Source organism: Cavia porcellus, unplaced genomic scaffold (assembly GCF_034190915.1).
Source record: "Cavia porcellus strain 051 isolate PalLab524CR breed Dunkin Hartley unplaced genomic scaffold, mCavPor4.1 scaffold_28, whole genome shotgun sequence".
NCBI lineage: Eukaryota > Metazoa > Chordata > Mammalia > Rodentia > Caviidae > Cavia > Cavia porcellus.
The window spans coordinates 19659613-19671461 of record NW_026947511.1 but is presented as its reverse complement, the minus strand read 5'-3'; the positions used below and the strand labels follow the sequence as shown (position 1 = coordinate 19671461).

Sequence of the window (11849 nt, the reverse complement as noted above, 5' to 3'; positions counted from 1 at the left end):
CTAGAGATCCTGGAATCTTGAGGGGCTTGCTCACTAAGTCAGCTCAAGCATTATAGGCTCGTGGAAAACTGAATCATCAATTTGACATCATCCTAAATCTGAGTTTTAAAAATTAAGAGCTTAGGTAAGTACCTTCAAATAAAATTAAAAATTAAATCATACTTTTAAAAGTATCTCAAACTGCACATGGTGGCACATAACCCCAGCACTCCAGCAGACTGAGGCTAAAAGATGAGACTTGAGCAACTTGGGGACTTGGTGAGACCTATCTCAAAAAAATTTTTTTTTGTAAAGGGCTGGAGATGTACCTCAGTGTGCCAAGGATAATTTTCAGTATTGAAAAACACAACAAAACAAATCTCAATTGATTTTTATTTTTACATAAAAGGCAAGGTCAAAGATCACATAATTTTCTATTTTTGAAAGAATATTTACCAGTGTAATCTAACATTTGTGCTTAAAACATAGGAAAATAGGGGCTGGGGATTTAGCTCAGGGGCATAAGCGCCTGCTTTCCAAGCAGGCAGTCGTGAGTTCGATCCCTGGTACCGATAAAAACGAAAAAGACAAAAAAAAAAAAAAAAAAAAAAAAACAACATAGGAAAATAGGTATCTAATGAAATCTTAGTTACTCATAGATTTGTAAAGCATTTAGCATTTGGGTGGTCGGCAGCTTCACTAACACTGAAGGGTTTTGTGTTTGTGCATGAAGCATAACTGTAGTAGGTGGGCGCCAAGAGATGGGAAATTCATAATTTTACAGCACCTTAAGGGGGTAGGTGACCCACAGAGTTACGATTGCCGTAGAAGAGGATAAGAAAGATTTAAAATCATGTCAACTATTGGAAGCTCTGACTATTTCTGGTTAGAATCCAAAATAAGAACTAGCTAAAATATAGGCACATGTTCTGAATTCCAACACTCACATTTAGTACTGTGGCCTTCAGTAGCATCCAGACAGTCCATACTCCCATCAGAAATTGTTCCCTCTATCTCCCTATAAAGGAAGAAGGCCTTAATGTGTAAAGGATTTGCTTTGTTTTATCATCTGCAAGGCCCTCACAGTTCACAGCAGCTGGAGCCAATCCCAGCAGCCCGCTGGGGAAGGGAGATGCTGTGTATTTCATTTTTATAGACCAAATGGCTTCTCAATAATTTATCATCTGTGCTATGGAGAAAAGTAACAATAAAATGTAATTGTAAATCTCCATCTTCCTGGAGCAGGAGGAGAACTAAAGAAAGCTAAAAAGGAAATGACACCACAGTTTTGTGACCTAAAAATGTGTTTTCCCAAATTAAATGCAGTGCCGGTCTCTTGGACTAACTATCCCTGAAGGTGTTGAATTTGAAACGCAGGGAAGCGGGGAGTGGCGGGCTGCAGATGGGCCGAGCACATCTGGACAGCTATTGGATGACATCTTCCTGGCACCGAGTCTTTGATAACAGTCCCCTGTGGAAACATTTTATCTGCTGCTATTTCCTGCTAACACAGAGAACCATATCAGTTTAACATGTTTGAACCTCTCATCCCAGAAAGGATTTTACAGTGATGAAAACTAAAACACACATATGATGAGGGGGAGGAGGGTCATGTTACCAAAGCTTATAAAAAATAAAACTTTGAAAAGTGCCCCCCTCCCCTTTTTTTCCCCCAGAGAACTAAAACTTACCATTGAATGCATTTCACTAGAATCTATTTCTGGAGTTGTTTCCATTTTCCCATATGCGTGCCATTTTGTTTTGCCTCAACAAGATGTTTTTATTCTAGGATTTTTTTTTCTTTTTCCCCCAAAACTCAGTGGCATTAGATTCTCTCAGACACAACCCTATCAGCTACCGTCAAAGGTCAGGGGAGCTCTGCCCTCCAAGCAGCCTTCAGATAGTCCCCACTAATGCAGAAACACGTAAGAATTCCAGCCTAGGCTGAATAATTAGGTTGAAGACTGACTCCCCTTCCCATCTTGTCAGTGTCCCAAGTCAAGCCCATGCACACTGGTGTCCACTACCATGTTTATAGAATCACAGCAAATAACACTGATGTAGGCTTACTCTGTGTCACATACTCTCCTGAGCTCTTTCCTTCATGAAACCCTTTCCTGTATGGTAGCTGCTTTCATCCTGTTTTGCAGATTAAAAAACAGGCACAGAGAGCTTGAGTAACTTTACCAAAAACACACTTCTAAGTAAATAATGGAACTGTGGTTTATTTCTGTAACAATTCAGTAGGGTACAGATGATTTTCCTTTATTTTAGACAAGGACTATGCTAAGTCAAGTGACCTACCCAAATTCATGCAATTAGTAAGCATGAATTTCTCCTTGTCTTTCTGCAGGCCAGAAGACAGCTGCAGTAGCATTTAAATCATTTATAAAGTGTACTTTGATTCTTTTTTTTCTAAAAGGGGACAAAGACTTATTCATCTAACCAGAAAATAAAGGACTTAGCAAGGAAAAGCTCCTAGAAAATAAAACATTCTTTAGGTATTTTGATCTCCCCATATGTGAAAGATCAATACAGAAGACTACTGTGCTTGATTGCTTCAAGCTTTGGTGGCAGGAACAAACAAGTCAAAAGGCTCTTACACAATACCAGTCACACTGAAAAGCAGTTGAAAATACCTATGGATTGCTGGAAAGAACCAAGCAATTCCAGCTTACTGTACTTAAATTCAGTTAGGAGTGAGATATAAATGAACCACCTACTCTGAGAAACACAGGAGTAGAACTTGTTTTCTGAAACGCCATGCTATTTATTTTTAAAATGCACTCATGTTTTAATAAGGACATTTGCAGTGATTTCAAGGGCTTATCGTCTTAGGAAACAAAATGTTTTTGGCAGAATGAATTTGAAGGCTTTGATCTAGAATTAAACCAGGACTTAAAGAATTTGTTCTTGGCAGTTCTTTTGTGACATAGCCAAATATGAATGTCAACCCCCTCCCCCTGCCCAGTCTCCTACCTCTCCTGCTTCTGGTGTGTGGCTGGACTTAGGTACTGCCCCTGGGATGCTCACATCAAACCCACTCCTCGGCTATCCACGGCGCCTCCACATGAAATTCAATGCGCTTCTTTATAAGATTCCTTTCCTCCCTAGAAAGAACATTAGATTTTCAAAGGGAAGAGGCATGCATTGGAAAAGTGCAAGAGATTGCTGAATATCCCCCCCTAACACCCAATTCACCCTTTCTGTGTTTTTGTAATGCAACTCCCCTCCCCATCCAGGGCTGTCACAGACCTGCATTCCTTTCTCCTTGCCATGGCCATGTGACCAAGGACTTGCCAATAGGATGTGAATAGGAGTGATACTTCCAACTTCTTAAAACTTCACTTCTCCAAAGCTAGCCACTTTGGCAACTCCCCTCTGCTCTTATTTTTCCCTTCCCATTGATGCAAGTAAGTCAGCATCAAATATGTGGAGGAAGGTACAATTCCAGGGAATCGCTGAACAACACATGTGAGCCCCTGAATGTTCTCTTGAAACAAAATTGTCTACAAGCCCTGCACCATCTGCTTATTATTGAGAGAGAAAAACTGTACTCTTCTTTATCAAGCCTTTGTTATTTTCCCTTTTTAGAGTGGTCAAACCAACATCCCGGGGACAAGCAAGGAATGGAGACCAGCAAGAAGACCTCACCGGAAGTAAGACAGAGACCCAGTCACACAATGCTCTTCTGAGCATCGGTTTCTTCACCTGTAGAGGACCACATCACTTGTCACTGCTAAACATGTGTGTAATATATTAAGCAGACATTAATTTTCAAACCATGATAGTTTATAATTAGAACTTTCTCACTTGAAACATCAAGTGTTTTCCTTCCCAAATATCCAAGCAACCGAGCCCAAAATGTCTTAGTCTCTCCTTTTTATTCTCATAGCTACTATAGTTTGATTGCTTATCTAAAATCCTTACAAACATGTTTGATTTTTTTCAGATACTAGAACATTTGAACACATTTAATACAGTCTCTTGAAGGTGAAACACAAGCATAAACATAAAATTTATTTATGATTTATATACACTTTATTGTTTTGTGATACTGAGGATTGAACTCAGGGTCTCACACATACCACTGAGTACCTCCCAACCCTCATGTGGTTTTATATGTTTTCAGTAAAGCTGTGTTTTGATAGTGACCATTATATGAGGTTGGGTATGAAAATTTTCCCTGTGACATCATGTTGGTGCTTAAAAAGTTTCAGATTTTGGAATATTTCAGATTTGTACAATAAGGAACACTCAACCTGTACTCTCAATCTGATCAGAGGTCACCAACACACTACCCACAGGCTGAATCCAGAAAAAGTCATTTTTTAAAAACTAGTTACCAAAATAAAAGCAAGGAATCTCCAAATGCTATTTTCCAATTAGGGAAACCAGGGATCTTTGGAGAAATGAACAGTTACATGTCTGGATAGGAATAAAAAAAAGATGAGTTGAGATTTCTTGTCATACAAGACAGTAAAGAAGTTAACAAAGATTCCTTAAGATGTGTTCGATGACTCTGGAGTAAAATAGAAAAGGCTACCAAAGATCAAAAGGGGGATGATTTAGTTATCAGTAACAATAAAAATAATGGATTAAAGAAATATGTGTATTAGCTGCCTTCCCATCGCTGTGATAAAATACCTCATACCAGGAACTTAGAACTTAGAACTGATACTAGGAACTTGTTTTGGTGCAAAGCTTCATCCATAAATGGTCAGTCAACTCCAAGGCCTAGTTCATGGTAGATGTAACAAAATTTTACTGTCATCACTAGAAAACATGTGCTGAATGACTCAGTGAGTAACTAGAGTTGATCTGCTAAACATTTTGAATATGAACTGTTTTTAGCTGACACTGTTGACTGTGTCACTTGCTCAGTATTTACTGGGCACCGGAGCTGATGCAGAAGGTCATGTCAGTGCCGTAACCTTAGGGATACTGTACCAACTGAAGAAACCACTAACAACCTGTTGAGAACTTTCAGAAAGAACAGCCACCAAATATGTTCTTTCATATAGTACTTGAGGTGGATAATGCTATCGTGATAGTTCACTCTTCCTTGTTGAGTCATTTCAGAATTTCTACTTTTTTTTTTTTGGTACTGGGGATCAAACTCACGATCTTGCGCTTGCCAGGCAGGCACTTGTGCCACTGAGCTAGATCCCCAGCGATTTCTACCATTCTTACAACTCTTTCTTGGCTCTCATGTACTTACGCTAGTCCCATCTGTTCGTCTTCTTCACCCATAGCTTTGTTTTCTCTCAATAGTGTTTCTGAGGAGCAAAATCCTTAAACACATTCTTCTTGCTAGTCTATTAAGAGAACAAATACTTCATCATTACAGGAGACAAGTGACCTACTTAGATGTCTAGATATGTGAATAATGCTGTAGAGGCAGTTCCCTTACAAACAGTCAACTTACATATGACCCAGACACACAGATTGCCCTACCCTGCAGGCTGCTGTTGCTATGGGAACCAATCAGACAAAAAGTGGGGGAAAAAACCAAAGGTTTTTGGAAAAACAGGTACTTTAGAATAAAAGGGAAGAAAACAAGAATAGTTTTTCTTCCCTAGCATAACCCAGGTTTGTTCAATGAATAGTTTTACTGCCTGAAATTCCATAACTATAGACTGCCATGTTTACTGGGCTCCTCTTAGGAAAAAGAAAAACTATTTCTAGGAGGGTGTTTGCAATAATACTCTTATGTGGAGGCTAATTTTTCACTATTACAGGAATACTGAAAGATATGAAAGATTCTTAATATCAGCATTGATATCAGAGACTTCATCAACCATAGTGGATAGTCAGCATGTCGAGCAAAGAACATTCAGTTACCCACAGTTCGCAGCCACCTGGCATCTGTAAGCTACCTCATTCACATGTGCAACAAACAGATGAGCACCCTGGATGCTGCGTGGCTAGTACAGCCACTCGGATGCTGGCTGTCTTAAAAGCTTTTGTCGTAGAAACTAAGTGTGGAGCAGGAAAAAACGTTATGACAAGATGGTTTTACAATTTTATAGACTAAAATAACTTTGGGGAATAAATCTGAACCCATCATTGGGTTACTTATGGAGAAACTAAAAGGACTAAAACTTTCAGAGGAAAAAAATATGCCCAAGGTTCTTCAATAACAGATTGTTAGGGAACATTTTTATCCCTAAGTTGGTGTGAATTCTAAGGTAGTAATATTTTAAATTTCAAGCCAGAATACATCTGTACATAAGTTGATCTTGTTTTTAGTTCCATTAAAAAAATATAGAATGAGGGGCTGGGGATTTAGCTCAGTGGCATAAGCGCCAGCCTTGCAAGCAGACAGTCGTGAGTTCGATCCCCGGTACCGATAAAAAGGAAAAAGACCAAAAAAAAAAAAAAAAAAAATACAGAACACTTCATGAATTTGCACGTCATCCTTGCATAGGGGCCATGCTAACCTTATTTATATCATTCAAATTTTAGTACATGTGCTGCCGAGGCAAGCATAGTAAGTTGATCATCTAAAGGAATGTTTCCAAAGAACATGTGCTACTTACTATGAAGAATAAGTAGCCACTTAGCACTTCTGAAATTTATTTGAAAACACTCTAAAAACACTCTAATCCTCTCTTATATTATGGAAATAATGCATGATTATTAAAATACAAGAACATACAAAAAGTAGCCCCCACTCCTACCTACTCCCTAAAGAGTTATGCATACATTTTAAGACATTATACAGATACATATATCTATATATATCTATTTATATTCACATACATATATAAACAACTATAATTTCACACCCAGAAAGGGGAGATCATATTATATCTACTGTTTTGCTATTTTCTATCTGTCACATAATTTCTAATGGAACTCTTTCCACACTACATACAATGTTTACTGCAATCTTTTCCAAGGTTATCTAATAATTTATTATATAGATAGATCATATTAACCAGTCTTCTACTGGCAAATCCTTAGAGTCCTTTTAACTTTCTAATCTCTCAACAATGTGGCAATGAATATTTTTGTGCATACCTACACACGTGTGAAAAAAAATTGTGGCTGGTTAATTTTCAGGCGTGGGATTAACCATTGCATCACCAACTACCCTCATTAGAATTTCTGTCATCATTGTAATAGCTAGTGCTGATTTAATATCATCTTGTTTTGAAGCTTTTGTTCTTCTGTCTCCATTGGTTTTATCATGTTGTATCTTATTGGATTTTATTATATGTGATAGTATAAACAAAATGTTTTATGGACAAGGAGATAATATAGTAACTATTGTTCATTTTCTATTGGTTGGTTCTTAATACCCTGTAATACTGTCATTCTCTTGAATGGTTTTACACTGTCTTGTTATGTTTGATACTATAGTGTATGAAGTTATACTCAAATATTTCAAGGAAAGAGACACTATGGTAGCTACTGTTATGTCAGGTTGTCTTGTGGTGAAACACTATGTTGTTTAAATTGTTCTGTTCTGAAAAAAAAACTTCTGTCATCTGTATTAACCTGTTGAAGCCCTCAGAAGCATCCAGAAAGCACAGCCCACAAGGGCAGCCCCCACCCAGTACCTCGTGGGAACTGACAAGATGGCACCCTTTGCTGCCACCTCAGCCATATCTTGCCTGCACGTGCCTGTTCCAACGCGACTTACAGAAATTGAAAAGTAGTTCACACCTGCATCCCAGCACTCCATGACCAGGGATATCAGCACAGCTGTTCCTCCTAAGAGAGCTTCATCCCAGCTGACATGTGTTATCCTACAACCTTGAGGCCTCCACCCCGAGACACCTGCAGATACCACCAACATTGACTACAAATGAAGCTACACAGCCACTAAATAAAACCTCACACATGAAACCAAAGCCAAATGTAGCCCATCCAACAGACCCCCTGGGATACATCACCAGGAAAAAAAAAACTCTTAGTATGAAACCCTACCAGCATACAGGCACAAGAGGCATAGAAATCCAAAGTGATATAACCTAGACCCTGGACAATCATGGCATTTCATATCCCTCATCAAAATCATGACACCCTCAAAGGAAAACATCTCTTAAATCTAGTCAGCATTTCTGATATTTTACATATGGACACTGTGAAAGAGACTTCCTTATTTTCTGGGGTATGTAAGGTAGGTGGCACAAACCTGGGGCACTCCACAGCAAAATCTGTCCCCTGGAGGAAGACCAATTGAAATAAAAGACAGGATGACCAACACACAAAAAGAAGCATATCTAAAAGATGACGGGCTGCAGAAAATTCTGAAATAGATTGAATTCTTTTACATAAGACAGTTCTGTCCCTTTAGGTAAGCTCTATTCCAAACTGTGCTTATCCTTTACTAAGGATCTCAACTACAAACCAGGGGCACTGGTGTATTTCCTGGTTTGCCTCCTTTCTAGTCATTATTCTGCCTGGTTTTCCAGAGTTCAGACCCTTTTGTCTTAGATTATGGTCTCCCCAGGGCAGCCCCAGCACTAATGCTGGCCAGAGTGCCTCAGATCCGCTTCTCTCCCTGGAGATGGCCAGGAGTAATATTTAGAAGTGTAATATTTACACTTCTAAAGGCTGTCATACCTCTAAGGGTGCTAGTGTTACATTACTAAAGCAAGGCTGTAAATTTGTCATTTTACATGCTTTTAAAGGGGGAAATACGTTATACAGGACAAAATTGTAACCAAGGGATAAAAGTTAGAGAAAGACCTAGAGATTTCCTTAGAGCAGTTTTACAGAGAAGAGGAATTAACATCTGTGAAGCAGTAATTTTCTGCAAGTAATATCTCACCAGTTTCTCTGACTTTTGACATATCTACTATTTGTTGTTCCAGGGTTTGAAACTTTTAAGATAAATATCCAAGCTGTAAAATTTCAGGTACTATATTTAGGAAGCAGTGACATGTTGAGGTAGGCTGTGTAGTTTTGGATGTGGGCTCTAGAACACTGTTTGATTTGCATGATTTCTGAATTCTGCCAAGAGTGAAAAACAGCTCTGGGTGAGGTTTAGGACAGGATGACTGAAATGATGGACACGTTAAATAGCTGTGGTCACGCTGTGGAGATCAATCTTCCTCACAGATTGGATGCAGTCTTGATAGACTGTTTTCAGCTTCTCAGTTTGTCAGAGAAATATATGAGAACTTCATAAAAATCATGAAATGGTGGCTCACATCCAGGGTGCTATGAGGATCACATTTCAAATGCCATCCTCTAACCTCTTGGATATGGACTGAAACTAGTCATCAATAAATTTTTGTCTTTAGAAAGGGATGTTAAAAAAAACAACAACTGTTTCTAGTCCCAATTATTCTAGAACTTAGGTTGAGAGGTAATATACGTCAAATGTTTGGTATAATCAATATACGTTCATTCAACAAATTAGGTGCTAGACTTCAGTTTTACATAAAGACAAGTAATGTCCATGTCCACTGAGAATATACATTTCAGACATAAAATAAGAATGACTAATAGAATAAGTTTAACAAATAAATATAATAGCAAATGCTGGTAAGCCCCTTGTGGAAACATACAAAGATCTAAGATGGGAAATAACAGAGTGGAGGAAGGTGAGTCCTTTATTACATTTTTCATTTTTCTTTGTCCTTTGTTACATTTTTGGCATCTTCTTTCCTTTCTCCTCCTCTGGCTGCCACCATTCTAGACCTAAAGCAAAGTCTCTAGCCTATCCACACACACTCAGGCACATCACTCATTCCTTTTCCTTTTCTGATGACTCCAAGACTTCACTTTTTATGATGAAATTAGATTCACAGAAAATGCTTGCTATAGGTATTCCCAGCAGCTAAAAAGGAGATTTGGCTATTGGAATTGCAGCATGATATCACCCTTATGTCTCCTTTGAAATCCCTGATTTTAAAAGCAAAGAGACATCAAATATCACTTGAAATAAAGAAGAGCTCACTTTATTTTTATTCATTTTTGCTACCAGGAATCAAACTCACAACCTTGCACTTGCCATGCAGGCACTTACGCTGCTGAGGTAAATGCTCGGCCCAAGAATAGCTGACTTTAAGCACACAGAGAAAAACTTTGGAATAAGAAACGAGTTATCATATTTTAAAACAGGCATTTTCTACATCACTGCCATTTACACTTATTTTTTCCTTAAAGTTACTTTCAGTTTGCCACCCACTAAGACAGGGTACAATTAAGTGAGCTCCATTTATAGCCCCCCCCCCCATTTTTTAAATTTTTCATTCTGAGACAGCGTTTACCTAAGTCACTAAATTGTCGAGGCTGGACCCAACCTTTGCATTCCTCCTAAGCTTCCCAGAGTTCAGGGAATTCACTGAGATTAGAAATAGTCTAACTCTAGTTCCCAAAACAGTTCTCATCAATGCAAAACAAATCAGATAAATCTTACCTTTGAACACACAGCCGAAGGGTGCTTCCTAAAAGCCCGTAAGGAAAGCTTCAGAAACACCAGCAATGGGGGTCACAAAAGCAACACACATCTCCACTGGGACGAAGGATAAAGGGCAAGTTCTGGGTTTTGACCCCGCCATCCCCTCCCAGCTGTGTTTATTAATGAGTAGAGGCAGGCATTCTTTGATTTCTGGAGCTGCTTCCTTGTCTTAAATGAAATCCAAGAATCATGCTGAACTCCTGCACCTCTGCCTCAAGGCACTTGTCTTAGCTTATCATTTTGCAAAACTTCAAGTACAATCAAGTTAGCAAAAATTGCTCCAAAATACTATCGAATCCTACTAGATCTCTAAAGAGGGGGCAACAGTAGCATGATTAACTCAGCCGAGGCAGGTTCTTGTTATATCACAGAAAAGCATTTTAGGACTCATCAGAGACAGGTGTAAACAGATTTATTAGGCAAAGTTAGAAAGTAAGAAAAACAGGAAAGGAATATCATCTTGAGATGAAGTGGGCACAGGTCTGATGAGGATCAGACTGATCTGTTAACAAAGGAATGAGACCAGCTTTATGGATTTGTTGAGGTGGGCTAAGGGCCCTTGATGATCATTACTCAGTGCTGGCTTGTGAGGAAGCTCAGAAGGTCTCATCAACCGAGGAGCTACCTGGTTTTCATGAGGTGCTTGTTTGGGGCAGCCTCAGTTTTGTAGAGGCTCTGTTGGAATCCAAGGTGCTCTTTGGTTTAGTTTAGGGCAATAACTAGAGATCTCTGTGTGCCCACCGATAGCTGAATGTTCCTGTAAATCTTATCTTGATGTCCTCATCTTGAAGGGAATGGGATAGTCTATGTAGGTGTAGGAGTAATCAGCCCTGTTCTGACAGTTTTCAGACATACATTGCCAGAGCTGAGCAAGGATCTGACCCAAAACTTCATGGTAATAAAGGAGACAGACACAAACGAAGGTCAGGCTTTTTTCTGCTTTTATTATCTGCTGGGCAAGTACCAGCCCAAGTGAAGGAGTCTTTCTTAGCAGCTTTTTTATTTTCTTTTTCAAAAACAACTTTTAAAGTTCCTGATTGCCTCAGATGAAAACACAAATCATGGTTTTAATAAGTAACAGCTGATGAATCTGTCCCCCATCCCTATGGTAATCTGATTGTTTATCTGGATATATAATCTGGAGTACTATAGGCCAAAATACCAATGGAGGTTACTGTTTCATAAGGTTTCAAATATACTTTATTTCTTCACTATACAATATTTTAATGGGTACACAATGCTTTGCCTTGGGATCAATTATGAATTGGTTTTAAAACAGTTCAATATTCTGCCAGCTAGCATGACTACTATTCTCTCATCCTCTGGGATGACTGCCAACAGGGAACCGGTTCCATGGGACTCCAGTCTGCGTTGCTGCTCACGTCCAGACAGCAGTAGGCAAAAGGCTCTGCTGGCTAATACCGCATTTCCAAGTCAGCGTGTATTT

General features: G+C 38.9%; 1 long non-coding RNA gene and 1 other non-coding gene across 3 annotated transcripts; both read right to left on the bottom strand.

Moving 5' to 3' along the window:
• Window positions 1–739: 739 nt before the first annotated feature.
• Window positions 740–10721, bottom strand: LOC134473822 (uncharacterized). 2 transcript variants are annotated; one of them, XR_010044281.1, is made up of 4 exons: window positions 10361–10721; window positions 5201–5297; window positions 2959–3089; window positions 740–1480 (listed from the first exon to the last, which is right to left on the bottom strand). It is a non-coding gene; the product is annotated as an uncharacterized LOC134473822 (long non-coding RNA). The 2 variants fall into 2 exon arrangements; XR_010044282.1 differs by having other exon boundaries at window positions 740–1450.
• Window positions 6365–6471, bottom strand: LOC111758021 (U6 spliceosomal RNA). The gene has a single exon (XR_002792262.1). It is a non-coding gene; the product is annotated as a U6 spliceosomal RNA (small nuclear RNA).
• Window positions 10722–11849: the final 1128 nt, after the last annotated feature.